At 39.9% G+C, this 20086-nt stretch overlaps 2 long non-coding RNA genes across 2 annotated transcripts; both read right to left on the reverse strand.

Annotated features, from left to right (window-relative positions):
• Window positions 1-5819: 5819 nt before the first annotated feature.
• On the reverse strand, window positions 5820-8265 carry LOC134059424 (uncharacterized). The gene is made up of 4 exons (XR_009935053.1): window positions 8114-8265; window positions 7384-7524; window positions 6405-6485; window positions 5820-5856 (listed from the first exon to the last, which is right to left on the reverse strand). It is a non-coding gene; the product is annotated as an uncharacterized LOC134059424 (long non-coding RNA).
• A 423-nt stretch (window positions 8266-8688) lies between these two features.
• On the reverse strand, window positions 8689-10066 carry LOC134060390 (uncharacterized). The gene is made up of 4 exons (XR_009935177.1): window positions 9970-10066; window positions 9724-9775; window positions 9201-9260; window positions 8689-8728 (listed from the first exon to the last, which is right to left on the reverse strand). It is a non-coding gene; the product is annotated as an uncharacterized LOC134060390 (long non-coding RNA).
• Between the last annotated feature and the right edge of the window lie 10020 nt (window positions 10067-20086).

Raw genomic sequence — 20086 nt, forward strand, 5'->3', positions numbered from 1 at the left:
AATTCTATAACATTTATCAGATCATATTTACCTTGATTTTGCTTTAGTCTTGTGATAGTGTTCTCTATTTGCTCCGGTACTGTCAGGGCATCTTTATAGAAGGCAACAACTGAAAAACATTGTAGATTAATATCATGAAAGGTTGGAAAAACAATCCCTCAAAAGACATCACATGTTGGAGTGTCACACACCAGATAACACTACTATTAATGACTAATTATCTTGGATTTATGTATTGCCTCTACTAATGCTTTACTATAATACAAATAATTGTAATTACAAATATTTAAATGAAAAGATAAACTCCAATTTGGGTCTTCCCATTGCAAAGCGTAATGATTCAGGCAGACTAGAATGGATTAGAATGAGCCCTGCTCTTGTCTTAGCCCAAGTCCATTATGATCTCCAAATATGGTGCTTTTCTTCTCAATCTACTCTTTATTTCTTGTGATTTCTCCCAATGGGCTTTTAGGAGAAACACCTGCATCAAATTTACCTCCTCTTCAACTGTAACATCTGAGGAAACAACTGAGTTCAGTTGCCTGTACTCTGTCTCCTCACCATCACAGACACACCTCACAAAAGCAGAATCATCTGACAACTTCTGCAGGTGTCATGACTCAAAGTTGTACTGGAAGCCTGAGGTGTGCAGTGTGAAGAGAATAGGAGACAGCATTGTCCTTTGAGATGCTCCAATGCTACGGACTACCTGCTCAGAGAATAGCACCCTCAACACCCACCTGTGGGCAGTATGCAAACTGTAATGGGTAAATAAAGGTTGTACTGTAACCTGTTGTCTCAGGTGGGCCAGTATCTCCAGTCTCTCCAGTATCTCCAGTCTCTCCAGTATCTCCAGTCTCTCCAGTATTTTGATGATTCTTCTCAGTCGGTTTTTCATTCTCTTGCCCTGTAGTAACAGAGGAAACATGTTATGTCACTCATGTTAAAGAGAAACTATGCAGGATTGGCGATTTCATCTCCGGTTTCACTTTCGCTTTTCATTTTCGCTCGTTTAATGCTTGCATATTTCTCTGCAGAACTTCCCCTACAGCTTTAGCTTGTATATTTATATATATAAAGGCTATATATACTGTATATATATATATATATATATATATATATAGAAAAAAAAATTGCAAGCGTGGTTCTTCTCGTTCCTCACGGGTCTCAGACTTCCAGATGTAAACAAGGAGCGATCGCTTCCCGGACAAACTGCAAGGCTGCAATAGCGGATAGGGACACTGGGGGCGGGAGGAAATATTACTGTTTTCGATAAAACTGGTCAGTCAAGCAAAACAACGATTTCTAAGCGATTTTATGACTATGAAAATGTTGCATAGGGTCTCTTTAACTATGCACATGCAAAAAATAAGATGGACAAACCTACAGGATGTTTTGACCTGAATTGACTGAGATACTGTATGTGACTCTGTGTTTCTATAGTGATACATGTTTATGTCTCTAATTGTAAGGTGTCCCAACTCCCAACCCATCACAAGTATGGAGGGGACAACAGACACCACTGACACCACACCAGACAGCACTGTTGAGATTCCAGTGATGTTGAGAGCCTAATAAGGTTGAATATGCACTGTGACACTACCAGAACAGAAATAAGGCAATGTGTGTTGCCTTCAGGAACCCTCCTTGTTACATCCTCTCTGTTACTTTAAAAGTGTAAGGCTATTTTGAAATGGTCAGTGGTTTAAAAATAGTGACTTATTTTGACATGGCTGTATGCGCGCTGCAACGCGCTACCATTTTGTTGCTAATGCAAATAACGCTTTAGCTCAAAACTCCTCTGATTAATGTACTTCTGTTTCCCAACAAAAGTTTGAACATGTTATTAACTAACACAAATAGACCCCAAGTTATTTTTACCCTGGAGCATACAGTACCTTTAACAATTTCATCATTTATCACATTATATTTACCTTCATTTTGCTTCTTTTGTCTTGTGGGAATGTCCTCTATTGACCTCTGTACTGTCAGGACATCTTCATAAAAGGCAACAGAAACATTGTGGATTAAAATAATGAGATTATATTAGCGAGATTTTCAAATGCATGCTTGGTAACATAAAACAGAGGGGACACTTTCAATATCATTTCAACGTCAGCCTTCAACGTAGTTTCAATATTTCTGCCAAACCATATTTGAATGTTGATTCAACTGAATTTTGCTATCTGGGAAAGCACTTGAGAAAGACTCTCACAGTGCTGCCAGCCCTGTCCAGGTGAGAGTGTGTTCTATGGAGCAAAATAGAATATATACTTTTTTGATCCCGTGAGGGAAATTCAGTTCTCTGCATTTAACCCAATTTAACCGAATTAGTGAACACACAGCACACAGTGAACACACAGTGAGGTGAATTACACAACCCAGAGCAGTGAGCTGCCTGCCCAACCAGCGGCGCTCGGGGAGCAGTGAGGGGTTAGGTGCCTTGCTCAAGGGCACTTCAGCCGTGGTGGACTGGTCGTGGATCGAACCGGCAACCCTCCGGTTACAAGCCCGATGCGCTAACCAGTACACCACGGCTGCCCCTGCAGATTACAGCATCCTCAACACCCACCTCTGGGCGGTATGCAAACTGTAATGGGTAAATGAAGGTGGTAACCTGTTGTAGGTGGGCCAAGATGAGTCTCTCCAGTACCTTCAGGATTCTTCTTCATCAGTTCCTCATTCTCTTTCCCTGTAGTAACAGAGGAAACATCATATATCATTCATGCATGTGTGCAAAAAAACAAGATGTACAAACTTATCTAGGATGTTTTGACCTGAATTGACTCTGATAAATGTGAAATCGTGTTGCTGTGTTTTTGGAGTGGTACATATTGATGTCTCTAATTGTAATGTGTCCCAACCCATCATGAGTGTGGAGGGGACAACAGACAGCACTGGCACTATACCAGACAGCACTGTTGAGGTTTCTGGAGAAGTTGTGAAGTTGTGCTTAATTACAGAAAACACAGATGAAGGAAGGTGCTGCATCACAGTGAAATGCTCCCAAAGGTTTCTCTGTTGTTGATGTGATTGTTTTTTGCTTGTTTCTTTGGTTAGTCATTCACGCCAGTAACTCCTGTTGTGTTGGAAGGAGAGCCCAGTATCCTTAGGTACTACAAGTGGTGTGTTTACAACTGTGATAAGCCAATTGTCTATAAATCTTGTGTCACCAAATGAATTTATAACACAGGGAATTTAACACCTTTTCTTATTATGTCTGAAATGTTGTCTCAAACATAAATAGTGTGTCTTTATCAATGCAATCACTTACCTTGTCCCAAGTCCAACATGAGTTCAACTAAAGATCTCCAAATAGTCTGCTTTTCTTCTCAATCTGGCCTTATTTCTCCTGATTTCTCCCAATGGGCCTTTAGGAGACACAGGTGAAATCTCATTTACCCTGTATCCTGTCTTACCCTTTTTCTCCGCCATTGTTTTATTCTTGTCTTCCACTGTAGTAACAGAAGGAACAACAGCACCATTACTGTGGTGTATCAAATGGAGAAGATTCTATGTATCTATGGAAGCTACTTATGGAAGGGAACAATTTACCCCATTTTCTTTTGTCACTTTCAACTCTTTATTGTAGCTTACAATGTTGGCAAGAATCTGTTCTGTAGCCTTGGGCAGCTTCAATAGTAGTGTAAAAATACAAGTACAAATATGAAAGTACAAAAATACAAATTTCACACACCTTTGGTAGATCCAGACCTGTGTGGGCTATGACCAGAGGCGCATGCTGGGGAAGGGTGTTGTAAACAGACATTTCAAAGAAACGAGGGAACAACATCACACAGACTTGCTGACTGTTTTACAAAACACACTTCCCCAACTGTTCATAGCATGTTTGTAGAATTAAATGGTTTGAAGGAATTATTCTTAAAAGCAAAGGAGGGGAAATGTTTTCCAAATAGCCTTCCTTGCTTAATTGTCTTAAATTGTCTTTAATTTCCGCTGTCTCAAATTTTCTTTGTTGTCTTTTAATTCTTTGTGTCTCTAGTTTTACTATTTCATGAGTCTTGACCACCAGCATCTCAGTTTCAACATTTATCAGATCATATTTACCTTGATTTTGTCTCGGTCTTGTGGTAGTCTCCATTTGTTTCGGTGCTGTCAGGGCATCTTTATAAAAGGCAACAGTTGAAAAACATTGTGGATTAATATAATTAAAGGTTGGAAAACGTTTAGTTCCTGAAAAGACATCACATGTAGAAGTGTCACACACCGTACACTTCAAACAAATGTGTTGTTAACCCTATCTGGACACACAGACCGGAAAACAACACGTGTTGTGTTGTGTTATTTTCAACACATATTGTGTAACAAATAACAAGAGCAATGTGTTCCCTATGTGGAAGCAAGTTGTACTGTTTTCAACACATTCATTTTAAGAGTGCATGCGCAGATAATACTACTGCTAATGACTAATTAGCTTGGATTTATATAGCACATTTAAAAAAAAAAAAAAATGGGGATGCCACAATGACAAAAAATTATTTATAGAAGTAGTACAAAATATTTCACTGAAAAGAGACTCTCCAATGTGGGTCTTGCCATTGCAAGCAAAATTGATTCAGGCAGACTAAGACGGTGATTAGAATGAGCCCTGCTCTTGTTTCAGCCAAAGTCCAATATGAGTTCATCTACAGATCTCCAAATACTCTGTTATTCTTCTCAATCTGCCCTTATTTCTCCTGATTTGTCCCAATGGGCCTTTAGGAGAAACAGGTGAAATCTCATTTCATATTTTGCTTTCTCAAGGATGGTGTCTTACCCTTTTTCTTCTCCGTCAGTTTTTTCTTCTCGTCCACTGTAGCAACATCTGAGGAAACATCTTATATCAGTCTGTGCACTTATGTTAGCTATGCACATGCAAAGCAAGATGTACAAGCCTACAGGATATAGGATCTTTTGACTCTGAGATATGTTAAACCTTGTCTCGGTGTTTCTATGAGTGGTATTGGTTGATCTAATTGGTTGATTGGTGTCTAACTGTAAGGTGACCTAATGATCTATCATGATCCAGGCCGGGCTCCAGATATAAAAGAAGATGATCCTCACAGTGAGAGTGAAGATGATCTTCAGGTGAGAGTGAATTCTATGGAGCAAGTAGATTATGGCATCCTCAACACCCACCTCTGGGCGGTATCCAAACTGTAATTGGTAAATGAAGGTGGTAACCTGTAGTAGGTGGGCCAAGATGAGTCTCTCCAGTACCTTCAGCATTCTTCTTCATCAGTTCCTCATTCTCTTTCCCTTTGTAGCAAAAGAGAAAACATCTTATACTGTATCATTCATGTTAACAATGAATGTTAACAAGATGTACAAACTAGGATGCTTTGACCTGAATTGACTCTGAGAAATGTGAAATCTTGTCGCTATGTTTCAGGAGTGGTACATGTTCATGTCTCTAATTGCAATGTGTCCCTCCCAACCCATCATGAGTGTGGAGGGGGGACAACAGACACCACTGACACCAGACAGCACTGTTGAGGTTTCTGGAGGTGTTGTGATCCTAATTCAGTGAAACAGATGAAGAAAGGTGCTGCTTGATGACCACAGTGAAATGCTCCCAAAGGTTTCTTTGTTGGTGATGTGCTTTTTTGTTTTGTGTCTTAGGCTACACTTTTACTCATGTTGTGCTAGAAGGAGAGCCCCAGATCCTATAGGTACTACATGTGGCATGTTTACGACTGCAGCAAGCCAATTGTCTATTGTGTCCATATTGGTTTATAGCACAGGGAATGTAACACCTTTTCTGTGTACGTCTGAAATTTTCCTAACAACAAATAGTGTGTCCTCATCAATGCAATCAATTACCAGTTTTCTCCTTTTTTCTCTTTCCCCAGGAACCTACAAAAAAAAAAAAAAAAAAAAAAAAAAAACAGTTTACACGTTATTTTGGGGAATACATGTTAACCATTGATAATTGATATGAGTAATTAGAACGTATACCTGTGTTAAGCGGAAAGGTAGAGGCAATATATACTGTAATAGGGCTCTCTGACGCTGGATTTTTGCATCTCTGGTTGTGTTCAACAGCACTACTCCCTTACTCACAGATCTACCTGGGTTCACAGAGGCTGATTAAACCTTGGAATACGTTGTAAATAGTTCATTAACACACCTTATCATAAAGCATTACCCCAGCTCGGTTATGCCCTACTGTATGTGTCTGATATGTGTTAATATATGAAAAAAAAATCATCAACTTTTGGTCTGTATTAACTTATGTTCAGTAAACTACAGTAGCAGTTTGTTGAATTAGTAGTTTCTTGAATTTCCCCTAGGGGATCAATAAAGTATCTATCTATCTATCTACAGTATCTATCTAGCACTACTGTATTCCACTTAACAGAGGTGGGCCACACAAATGGCATTCTGGCTCTTATGGCACATACCTTTTTTATAAAGGATAACTGCAGTGAGGACCAGGATTAGGAGCACAACAACAACAACGATGATTCCTCCAATCAGAGCACCTAGCCACAGATCACATGATCACACAATTGATTGATGCCTTGATTGAAATAGGTTGTGAATGAAATATTCTACATTTCAACTAGGGATCAAACATTCTACATTATAACTGGGGATTCAAATATTGTGTAGCAGACGACTTCCCAGTGGTCAACGTCGGCTGAACTAGACTGAAAGAGAGCCTCCTTGGCGGAAAAAGTAGTAGTAGTAGTAGTAGTAGTAGTAGTAGTAGTAGTAGTAATAATAATAACAATGTCACATTCTGGATAGTATTGCTCAACATTACAGGTGTAAAGATTCACCCATACGTATCAGTAACAGATTTGAACATTAAAGATGCGAGTGCAATGGTAGGCGAACCCCTGGAGAAGTTTAAATGTAAAAAAAATTGCAGCAGAAGATATAACATTACAAATTATGTTAGGTCACACTTTACTTGAAGATATCTACATGACACTGTCAGTAGAAGTGACATGACACTGTCAAGAACATGTCATAAACATTATAAACAAGTAAGATATAAATGCTCCTGACATAAAGCTTCTATCATTAAGTGTCATTTGGCTTGACAAGTTAGGGTTAGGGTTAGGCACATGAGCCTTAACCCTATGAGCTCATGTCAATTCCATCATGTAAATTCCTGATTAATCATGAATTACTCCATGCATGAATTAATGATAATTCATGTACCTTTACAGTAAAGTGCTACCAATATATTCAATAACTTTCTAGCCTGCAATTACCAACAACTTTTCCACCTGAAACTTAATTTGAACAGATATTAGTGCCGAAAAAATGAAAATGTTGAACATATATTTGTTGTTTTTGTTCCTGGTGAAAGTAATTTCAGACATCACATGTGCAGAACATTTACATATTAATCTGTTAATGTGTCTGTACCGTTGTGTTCTGTATGAACAAATGGCACCACTCTGCCCTCTTTCCTCTCCTGATCAGACAGCCCCACGAAGCAGGACACCGACTCGCTCTGTGAGGGAGGATGCAGCAGCCAGGAACTCACTTTCACCAAACCCTGGTGATCTGACACAGACAAGTAGAGAAGGGTGTCAACGAGATGCATTTTATGCTATTATGTTTATGGTATTTAGCAGATATTTTTGTCCAAAACAACAATGAACATTCAAACTCACACATACACACACGTTCACACATGCAAACACACACACACACACACACACACACACACACACAATAACAAGTGAACACATGCACACATTCACTTTCACACACATAGCATGAGTTCCAAGAGAAATTGATAAGCAGAATTTATTTTAACAGAGATATGATATTTTCATATGTTGTACCACTATGTGCTGTACTTCTTTGGCTGATCAAGATCAGTAGTTGGTTGCATCAGTTGAGTATACATTTTATTGTAAATTCAGGTGGGTGTGACACCTTACATTGACACTAACAACTGTAGTTGTAAACGCTGCATTCTTTTTCAGTTGCACCAATGCTACTTACTGGTAAGTTACATCATAGGAGCTACTAAATCAACATCACAACACTGTAGGTCTACCACCGTGATTAGATTGCTGTTAGTGAAGATAACTGTAACATTAGCTCTATATTTCTAATATTGCTAATATGGCTAATGATGGCCTACCTGTGGTGTACACTGTGCCATGACCTTTGATTTCCTTTCCTCCTCCACTGGTCCAGGTAAGTACAGGCTGCGGAGACCATCCATCTGATGTGCAGGTAACCTTCACCTGTCCATTATCTCCTTGGGATAACGCCAGGAGTGGAACAGTGCCAGTGACTGAGAGAAAAACGGAAATCAGAAACAAAGCCAAAATATGAATGTTTGTTTTTTAAATGTGCAGTAGTATTGGAGTTGTGTTTTATAGATTGTATAATGCCTTACCTTCCAAATTTAAAGTCACATTGGCTTCTTCAAACCATTGTTTACTCTGTACAAAACAAACATACAGTCCTCTGTCTGTCAGTTTGATGTTCTCCAGCTTCATGGCCACGTTTCCCTGCTCCAGGTTTCCTACCAGAGACACCCTGCCCCTGTACCCTGTACCAGCTGGGTCCTGCTGGACATTCCTGTTCTCATAGAGCAGGACTGGGGTTTTAAACAGTTCGGGTCTGTGCCAACGCATCTTTAGTGGCACCACACTGAATGTAGGAGAGACTGCACACGGCAGGGTGACAGAGGATCCCAATCGAGCTGAGACCGGAACCTCAGGAACAATCAGATTAAACTTCACAGGTTCTGAAAAGTAGTGAATAGGGAAAGGTCAGTTAATAGGCACCTACACATTTTCCATGTCCAAATTCAATATTTCTTTTGCATTTCTTTGCAAGTATCCAGACTTTGGACCCATATTTCATCTTTTGCAGGATGGTGGTATGTTGGCTAAGAAACTGGACTAGCATGAACGCTGGCAGAAACATACATGTCCAACGTGGATACACTTTCTCCCTCACACAAACACAGGTGCCTCATGCTCATACACACAGGTGTACAAACAGACACAAACACACACAGTTTGGTACATTTCACATAATCACTGAGTAACCAAGACATGTGCTTTATAAGAGATAAGATAAGAGTGGAAGGAGTAGGCCTACTGTAACTTTAGGCATGGAGAAAATTTTAAGAGACTTTTCTTCACGCAGTAGGACTGACATACTCTAGATGCAGTGTATAGACATATTTGATTAAGCACTTCGTAAACGCTTACCATTGCCTGCACTCCCTGTAGCACCAAACACAATCAGGAATGCCAAGGTCACCTGCATGGCTGAAGAGAATGCAGTGAGTTAGTAAAAAAATGTATTACCCATACTAACAATGCTTACAACAACAATACCAGTACTCTGCAACATGTTATCCGTTTACCACATGTATTGGTTTGAGTAAAAAGACCTAACATTCATATTTGGGTGATTTATCTAGGCCTACATATCACAACAAAAGCAATGAAGAAAATACAAACATGAAGTGAGGCAAATTTTCTCAAAACTCTAGCAACTGGTCTCCTAAGTTCCTAAACATTTTTACATGTTGTGAATGAAGAGGTGAAGTCGCCAGCTTTACAGTCAATTTCCGCACATATGCCAGGCATGCTGAGCCAGGAACCGAAAGTGCATTTGTCCATGATATCGACTTTAATTGCCAAGGGTGTGACTAAGCTCCAGTGACTGAACAGACTGTAACTGGGAAATGCCCCCAAATCTTTTGGTGAAAGTTATTATTAGATTTACCTTTCATCTTTCTGTCCATGTTTTTCTTTACTTTCTCCATCTGCCTTCAGTTCTGTCAGGGCAACATGTACAGTTAGCATGTACAGTGGAGTAATGAAATAGCACATTAGTAATGTAATTAAATGAACATATTAGGCTACAGGAGAAAGCATGTGAACTATCTTGTGTCAAGCATAACCATATGTGCAATAACTTGAAAGTCTTAGATTCCTCTTCCGCAGATTCAGAAAGATCCTGAAACAATACCTTGTTGTTTTGGTCCATGCTGTCGACTCCAAGTGACAAGGGTGTGACAGCGCCAGGGACTGGACAGCAGGGTTGTGCAAAATTCAGAGCTGAATTGCGAGAATTAGTCTGCCTTAGTTCCTAAACATTAAAGAATGCCGTTATGAATGAAGAGGTGAAGTCAAACCAGCTTTATTGTCAATTTCTCCAGATATAGCAGGCATGGTGAGAAACCGAAAGTGCCTCTCTCCCTATCCCACGGTGAAGAAGAATGCACAACAGATAAGGTATTTCCCATCACTAGAGTAAAAAAGTGCTCAACAGATAAGGACATTTTTCCGAACACTAACCAATTAAACAGCAACAATATCACAAACAAAACAGTGGTAAATATGCTCCTGTCCCAACTTTTTAAAAAACAACATGTTGCAGGTATCAAATTTAAAATGAACATTTTATTTTCTATGAAATAGTCCAAATTTTCATATTAAAAATTTGACCTCGTAGCTGGTTAAAAAGGCCCAAAGACGGCTGCATTCCCTGAGGAAGCTGAAGAAATTTGGCACGTCACCCAAGATCCTCAGCAACTTCTACATTGTTGAAAGCATCTTAACCAACTGCATCACAGTGTGGTATGGCAACACTGCGCCTGCAGAGAGTGGATAAGACTGCTAAAAGGATTACCAAGACTCCACTTCTCTCTCCGCAGAGCATCTACTGTGTCAACAGGAGAGCTGCCTCCATGCTCAAAGACCCCACCCTCCCACAACACGGACTGTTCACACTCATACCCTCAGGCCGGAGGCACAGAAGTGTGAAATGCAGAACATCATGGCTAAAAAACTGTTTCTTCCCCTCTGCGATGAGATTCCTGAACAGTTGACAGGAACCCATGGAACACCCTGACACTGTACTTTCTGTACCCTCACCCACCCGCATTTTTGCACAACATTTGTTCCATTCATTGCATATCTGAGATGATCTGACACTTTTTGTACTTGTACTTGACACTTGATACACTTGCCACTGCTCTTATAGTATTGTATGTCTCTCTTTTATATACTGTATAACTTGACATCAGTGTGGACAGCAAAGAAAGAACTTCATTGCGAACAGAAACTTGTTTTCCTTGCTGTATGTGACAATAAACACTCTGAACACTTTGATATGTTGTCAATGTCCTTTCTATTTACAAGAAAGGCTCTGTCCTGGATGTTTTCTTAACTTGGATGACAGAGTTTTGTGTGGATGAACTTCACTGGCCTGCACAGAGTCCTTAACTCAACCAACAGAACAGCTTTGGAATTAATTAGAGTGGAAACAGAGACCATCTCCTTGTCCTTGTCCAACATGTGTGACCTCACAAATGCGCTTCTGGAAGAATGGTCAAAAATTCCCATGAACACACTCCTAAACCTTATGGAAAGCCTTCCCTGAAGAGTTGAAGCAGTTATAGTAGCAAAGAGTGGACCGACGTCATATTAAACCCTATGGATTAAAGGAAAACTTCACCGTTTTTTCATATTAAACTATGTTATTCCCTTAACTTAGACGAGTTGATACCTACCTCTCACGTCTCAATGCATGCACTCACTGGCTCTGGTGCACGGCGCTACTTTGATAGCACTTAGCTAGCCCAGTTCATTCATTAGGATCAAAACAGAGATGAAGTTAGAAGCGACCAAACACCTCCATGTTTTCCCTATTAAAATACAGTTACATGAGTAGTCACACGACCAAGTATGGTGAGACAAAATAAGACGTGGTGCATTTCTAAGCAGGTAAGAGGGATAACTATATTGTGTGGTGGAATAACATTAGACTCACACTTCAAAGTGAGACTGAAAGTGCAAGAGTGAGGATATTACTGCACCACACAATATCCCTCTTACCTGAAATGCACCATGTTTTATTCTGTCGCACCATATGGTCGTGTGACTACAACTGTAACTGTATTTTAATAGGGAAAACATGGAGATGTTTGGTTGCTTCTGACTTCATCTCTGTTTGGATCCTAACTCCCCTTTTTACTTAACCAGTTTAATCCAAAGGAGTTATTGTATCAAGTCACTTATCAACAGTTATTTTCTTGCCTTCATAAAGTCCTCTCTCTCAGAAAAATCTCCTGGCTACAGTGTGTTGAATAATGAAGCGATTTATTGAAGTTGAAAGTTAGCTTCCAACTGCCAATGCTGCCTAGGGGACACGTCAGTAATCCTTTGTTTGTCCAACCTTAAATGAACCTGTAGCCTTTACTAGTCATTCAACCACATTTACATTCAAGGTAGAAGCTAGAGACCATAGGCTACTCCTAGTTACTGAGAGAAAATGGAATTGATCATTCAGTTTAATGTTCTAATATGTGGTTTAATGTCTGCATTAGGCCCATATTCCAATGTGTGATTTAAAGCTTTGTCTTTCTCAGTAGTGGGTCACTTTGACACACTAAAAGAATGATTCTAATGACCCTGTATGTATGATATCTGTACTGTGCCTAAACATGGATAACATAATGCGTCAGGGGCGCGTTCACGTCAATAACCACGGGTTAAAGTAGACGGAGTGTCTCCTGAAGTTTTCCACTGTTGTTGTATGATTATCTATCCTTGCTGTTGTGTATTTAAACCATGTAAAATTCTCTATCAAATCAGAGACGCATATTCTGGAGTACCCTGTGCTTCGTGTGTGCCTCTCTCCTATACAGCTGTAATTAAACCCTGTATCCTGATTGTACTTCTTCGTGACTGGATCTCATGTTTCACTTTGGTACACAATATTTTTACCAACATTACACACAAGCAATAATCACTTCTCGATACCTATCTCAGCATATTGTTTTATGCCACATGAAAATCACTCTGTAGCCTGTAATGAATTTTTCCTTTACTTCACGCAATGTTCCATGCAGTATTGCCATAGCAGGCTGCCATTGCATATCCTGTTTTCTACTTCACTACTTTCTTTCGCACAAAATTGCATATTGTGTAAATTCAATATTTAACAGTGTTTTACACAGAAAGACATTTTCTTACCTGCATAAAGGGCCAAATGTCTTGAAAGAAACTAATCCACATAAGTCAATGCTTTCATCAGGAAAACAGATCCTACATAAAAGCTATCAACTAAACATAAAAAAGCACATTATAATGAATGGTCTAACCTGTAGGCAACATTGTATGCAAAGTTCAAAGTAGGCCTACTTTTCTGAGTGAGAGGGAGAAGCAGGCAAAGAGAAGGACAGAGTCGTATCATGTTTATTTGCAGCAATAAAAGTTAATGTTTAATCTGATACAGTCTCATTTTCCAGTCATATCATGATGTGCGTAGTGAACTTCTCTTCTTTCTTTTAGATGTTTGATCAGTTTTACTCAGTGGCTTTTCTGATCAGTTGTGCATTTTAAAAAGAAAGAAATAACGTCTGCCCAAACTGCCCATCAGAGTCCACCTGTGGTTTTTGCAATGTTCTTTTACTTATATGTTATAATGTTCTATTATTTATTGATATTATTATTTCTCATAGACTTCTTGAACTATTTTTCATTGGAAAATCTCACTTGGCACACTTCAAATGAGTCCCCTCATAGTTTTCTTCCAGTCCCCTCATAGCCTTGGCTCAAAGTATTGTAGGTTTTCTCTTTTACACAGTCTATGGTTTATCCTGTGAACCAGAGTGGGTGTGTCAATCTGCTGTTCAGAAGGGAGAAGGCTAAACACATGACTTTTCCGTCCATGTCAACTGTTGCCAAAACAAAACAAGGGGTCAAGGCCGTGTAGATTAGCTTCGGCATGTTAGCATACACCATTTTCAAGTATGGTGCCGCATGGAGCATTTAGAACCAGCTCTGTGCACGGAAGTCCGTGTTGGGCACAAGCGCTTGTACACGTACATGTTGGTGGGCGGGTACCTATCCGGCGGCTACAGCCAAACGTTACTCAGTGCAGGACTCCACTCAGACTCAGGTGTGTGCCAAATACAAACAACTTTAATAAACTGCCCAACAGGATGTGAGTTATTTTATCTACTCATTAAATGTGTCACACACATCACATGTGAGTGCACTACTGGATAATGAACTCTGAAAACCAAAAAATATAATTTGCACATACTGTACAGTTAAGAATTATTGACAACTTTGGTAAGCTGACTAAAACATATGCTATATGTAATATCTATGCTGTTCTGACATCCCCAAGGTGAATGTTGACATTTCCCGCCCTCCTCATTACTTTGTTGCCCATGCATACTACATTGGGTGTATAGCTGCCTGTATATTAAGTGCTCTACTGAGTTTCCACTGTGGGTCCCAGATGTGTCCATCATGCATTTTTGTGTTGTAGACATATGCAGCTATCGGAAAACAACAATGCAGTTTAATGTCCTCAGTTCACACTGATAGGCCCACACCAGTTATGTGCCTGCCTATTAGTCACCATCAAGACTGCTGAATCAACATGAGAAACCCTCACACCGAGCCTGTCATCCTACATGTGCCACACACACACACACACACACACACACACACACACACACACACACACACACACACACACACACACACACACACACACACAAATGGACTGGAAACTATGAGAAACGACCAGGGATGAGGGGCACTGATGGTTCTGATTGGCTGTAAGAACACACTTGGGTAGGCATGCATTGGCTCAATGCGTGGACACACCCACACACATAGGCTACATACACCCACACACAGAGCGGTAGATAAAACAGAGTGGCGACACTCATAGACCTCCATAGGAAAAAATGGCAGCGCTTTTTCCAGGCTATTTCCTCGTTATGGGACTTTTGGAACTCTTACCAGCCAATCTCTTGGTCAGTAGCCAATGAGTTAATGAAGTACTGTACATCCCACCCTCCTGAGATTCAGCCATTCAGCACAGGTTTTTTGGAACTTTTGATCGTGTGGCGGAAACATCAAAGAGTGTCGCAACTCTCTCTTTCTATGGCTCTGCCCACACATATAGGCTACACACACCCACACACATACAGGCTACACACACACCCACACACACATACAGTAGGCTACACACACCCACACACATGGGCTACACACACCCACATACACAATCAAGTTCCAGATCATGGTCTTTGCCATTTTAAACAGCCCAAGAGGCTTATGATATACAGTATAAGGATATCATAATAATAACAATGTTAATGAACATAATAATCATCATCATCATCATCATCATCTTTATTTACAGAGCACTTCTTTAAAGTCATAAATTGCTTTACAAAGGCAAAATGGAATAAAAAGATAGAAAATCACCAGGTTCAAAAGAGAACACATAAACAGTCATGTCTACATCAACAATACAACTAAGTACACAGGTGTAAAAAAACAAATAAAAACATGTCAGTAAGTATAGAAACCAACAGAATAACGTGTATGAGAAACAGTTCTTATTGGCTGATGATGTGCTGACTATAGCCTGCAATGTCCCCACACCTGACCCTATAGCAAACCTTGATAACCAGGCTCAGGAAATCACAGGTTCAGTAGAGACACTTTCTAAGTGATAATGAACAACACCGTGAATTCAACCAAGCAGTGGTACTGTATAATTCAATGTCTTATATCTCACATACACAGATGCATATTATAAATTACACTGAAAATTAACTTCACATTAACACAGTCAAAACAAGAAATGGCAAAAGCCATTACGATCAGAGTTCTGTACATTAGCCTGTCTAACGTGTGGAGGTATGGGGACACACATATAAAAACACTAAACCACTTTTTATTTTGCAGATGAGAGTCATAAGAATCGTTACTCAATCAAGCCACTCTAAACCAACAAAATACATGTTTTGATTTGATTTACAATGTGGATTTACAAATATGGGCATGTTTTAAAAAAGAATGAGAACAAAGTATATATAAATCTATTAATTGCCCCTTTGCCCACTTGGGCAACTAATTAGGTTTTGATAGCTAACATTATGAGACAATACATTAGTAAAACCAACCAAACCTTTAGTGTGATAACACCTTGGCGGCACTGAATGGCATTGTTGCAGTACACAACCACCTGCAAACTTTGGAAACGGGTCCCTCTTGTGGTGAAAAAAAAATCACTTTTTTTATCATGTCTGTTGTACAGCAACCCCAGATTAATCACCTACAGACCAGTCACCACTTAGCATCCAGCTCCATTATTCAGAGAGTTTGTAATGATCTATATTGAGAAGACAATAGCTGTGTTTCCATTCCACTCAAACTTGATCCAAACTTGGACTCAACTTCAAGAGTTGTATCCTGTCTAACAGACAGCCTGATCCAGGTGAGGTGACCCAGGTAGATCAAGCCCTGGCCTGTGTCTAAGTGGCATTCTGTTGTCTATCATTCTACGGTTTATTGTGAAAGTTTCGGTCTACAGTGGGTACGGGTTGAGAATGCACCTTCTCCCGCGGGACTCCCGAAGAGATCCCGCAGGCCGTCAAGCCGATTGTTTTCGAGGCTAAGGTAATGTACCCAAACAACCACCATGTGGCAGAAAGTTTCATCCCGCATTTCAAAATGATGAAGACCGCATATCCGTCAATAGTCGACTCCTTAATCTCATTTAATCATTACAATGAAGGTGATGACTGGCGAAATTATTCAAACGACGTTTCAATGAACCATTGTTGAAATGAATGAAAATGGTTATAGAAAATCGCCTACAGCCTAACGCCGACACAGCTGATTCTTTGATTGATTCTAAGCTGTTTTGATGTAGGGGATGGGTAAACTGGCGCGCTACAAACATGCTACCAATCAAATGTAATATTAGTAGGACTAGCCTACTTATAGACACTTTAGTCATAGGCAACGTTGCCATGTTAATTTGGGCTAGAAGTGCTTTCTTGTGGTGGCGCTCCTGTCCGCTGCTTCTCCCGAATTGTGTGGCAAATTTGTCAGCAATCAGCTTAAATGTCAAATCATATTTATTTCTCTTTGTCGCCATGGTATTGGGGGAAACGCGGAGAAACGAGATGGTCAGTCCTCGTATTTTTTCTTCGCGTTTCGTTATAAGAAATATATAAGTAATAGTTAGTCTTCTTCCGTATTGAACAGATACGGGACGCTCTTTGTTCCGTATTTTAAGGAACTACTCAATGCACACACACTACAATGAAAAACACACAAAGAAATCACTAAACATATAGCCTACAACCTAATGACACTTTAATGCAGCGTTTCTCAAACTATGGGCCGCGAAACGTGGAGACTGCTGCTGGTCCGCGAGACATGGAGTGAAATTAGGTCCGGTGATCTGATAATTTGCTGCGCAATTGACCAAGCAACCGCGGACGGACAGAAAAAGAAAGCAAACGTTGCTGCGGAAATGCTTGCTAATTTGATGTGTTTAAACATAGAGCCATACAATTAGGTGTGTCTGTTATTATGATAATTTTCGAGCATAACTGCTTGTCCATAGCTCAGTGACAGGTGTTAATAGCCTTGCCATAAGCACTGCTGCAGGTGCTTCTTTTATTATGCGGTTAGAGCATAAGCGCTTACTTATATAGACTATAACTCAGGGACAGGTGCAAAACCACCAACTGGGATGGATCGAAGGGCAAGCAAGCACTGCCACACTGTAGGCCTTTGTGTTGTCAACACTAAACAGAAAGTTTCCTACGATGGGGAGAAGTGGCCGCAAGGACTGCATCGATAAGATCAACAAATACAGTAATGTTTTACAACCCAGCTGGTATCCGCTGTTCATTCCGACATATCCCCACTCGGCGGTAGGCCTAGGCCTATTTAACTTTTTTTTTTTCAAACAACGTGCCATTCCGACATGAGGTCATTAATAGGCTATTAATGTCATAACTATTAGGCTATCATTAGGCTTACTATGCATGGCTGTAGGCAGCTATGAGGCCACTGAGATCTAGACCTCATCGGTTTTGAGAGCTGGAAATACATGTGTTAAATATCGGCTGTATAGGCTAGATAAATGTCTACGAACTAAAACGTTATTCGTAATCAATTAATATTGCAAGAGAAACAGTGTGCACGAGACAGTGTGGAAGAGTTTCTTCAGTTCAATCAGCTTCGTTGCATGCAAAATTAATATTTTCTTATATTAAGAACAATATGGACATTTTGAAACATTCTTGTTTTCCTCTGATTTCCGAAGAGTTCCTAAATATAAATAGCCTAGCTCCGCCTGACTATGTACTTCCGCTCAATTTCATTTCTCTTCATAATCCATCTGGTAGGCCTATAGCTTGATCCAGCTTCGTTTACTCCGGCAAGTACCTTGCTGCCCAATCACAAACAGATGGCGTTCCCAAGAGCGATTACATTTAAGTTTCAAGCCTATCGTTATTGTTGTGTCCCCCGTGGCTATCATAAGTCATTACCAAACATTAGTGATTGAACTTCAATGAATTCAAACTTCAGACAAGCGTCCACAAACCAGGAAATAAACATTTACCATGGATCTAGGCCAGAATCTTTTAAGATTGAACATTAGTCTGGAGAGGCTGCGCTTTGCTTCAACTGCACAAGAGGCTTGGTCAATGAGCATCGTTCAAATGACTCCGTATGCTTCGATAGTCCTTCAACCAATCAGACCAATGATCCGGTGTTTCTGATTGGAGCCAAAGGTTCTGGCAGTAAACAGAGGATATAGATCTGCTGGTTTCCAGCCTGAGCTGCAAGGCGAAATTCAAATTCCCCAGAAGTTCAGGCAGGGTTCACCCAGCCTAGGCAAGACTCTCTGCGAAGAAAGAAAGAAAGAAAGACATTTCCGTGAAGCAAAAATAAATGAACAGAAAGTGAAAGTATTGCAAACTACTCTGTGGCCGTTCATCTGGTTTGCATGTTTTTTTTTCTTCGTTTTTTTTGGTCACACATCACACACATCTCCAGACATTACTTTTTGAGTTGTGGACTTAACCCTCCACTCCACTCACTAATCATATTGCTAAAATCATATTCTGAAAGCCAAATTTCCCCATTAAATTTCTCAATTGGCATTTTGGAAAATCTATAAATTACTAATTGAGAAAAAAAAGTAAATGTCAAGTAACCATTCTCATCAACCACTGCACATTCTACTTTTACAATCATGTATTCAAATTGTTTCCTATATTGACTTACTGTGTGTATGCCTTAATGAATAACTAGGCTAGTTATTGTACTGTATTGCTCACCTCCTCCTTCTACTTCAACTGTGATATGGGTTGAGGGCTGGGGTCCTATTCCTGAGGCTGAATCTGTAGTGTGTATGTTGAGGGCACCTCATTAGTTATGAAACCAGTTCTTAGCACCGGCATCGTGTAGGCTAACATTTTATCTTGCATAGCCTAGTGCAGAAGTGTATTGCTCAAGTTCAACAGAACACAGACCTTCTACATTACATTCATCTGATCTCCATGGCAATAAACGTGTTTAAATAAAATAACATCTGGAAAAATCCATATATAGAGAGTTTAGACCATGCCTGGGCTAACCAGCAACGACGTGACTTATACTAATACAACACATCATTTCGAGCAAAAAAAACAACCAGAAAAACAAAAAAAAGGTAAAGGTACAAGACTGTGTACATATTGTAAATTCCGAGTGAAAGAACTACAGTCCCATGTTTCTTTTCAAACATACACACATTTTGCACATTTCCATTGAGTATATTCAACCTTCAAGATGGCCACACATCGGTTCTGATAGCCCTGCCATCCATTTACAACTTACAACAAGACAACAGGCGTGGGAAAAGTTGACAGGTTTTGTTTGAGATTTCCATGGCAACGGCGATCTCTACCAATCAAAGGCTCTGCTTTCACCAGTTTTTACACGTTAGGATGTTGGGTAGTATAGTACTCTCTCGTGAAATCACTTTTTTTTTTTCTACATAAGCATCTATATCTATATGAGCAGGTACAATTGCTTAGTCACGTCGTAGCTGGTTTTAAGTCTACCATTGACGGTTACGATATTATGGCTTATTCTCCAGTTGTTGATGGAGAAATTATATAAGGATTGAAAGCATGACGTATTCCCAGTGGCATTTTGGGAATCCGCGACACAAAACTTAAGTAGTTTTACTGACTTGCGGGAAGAACGCAGTGCAATGTTCGAAATGCCGTTTACCTGCTGTGCTATAAACTGCA

Source organism: Sardina pilchardus, chromosome 16, assembly GCF_963854185.1.
Source record: "Sardina pilchardus chromosome 16, fSarPil1.1, whole genome shotgun sequence".
NCBI lineage: Eukaryota > Metazoa > Chordata > Actinopteri > Clupeiformes > Clupeidae > Sardina > Sardina pilchardus.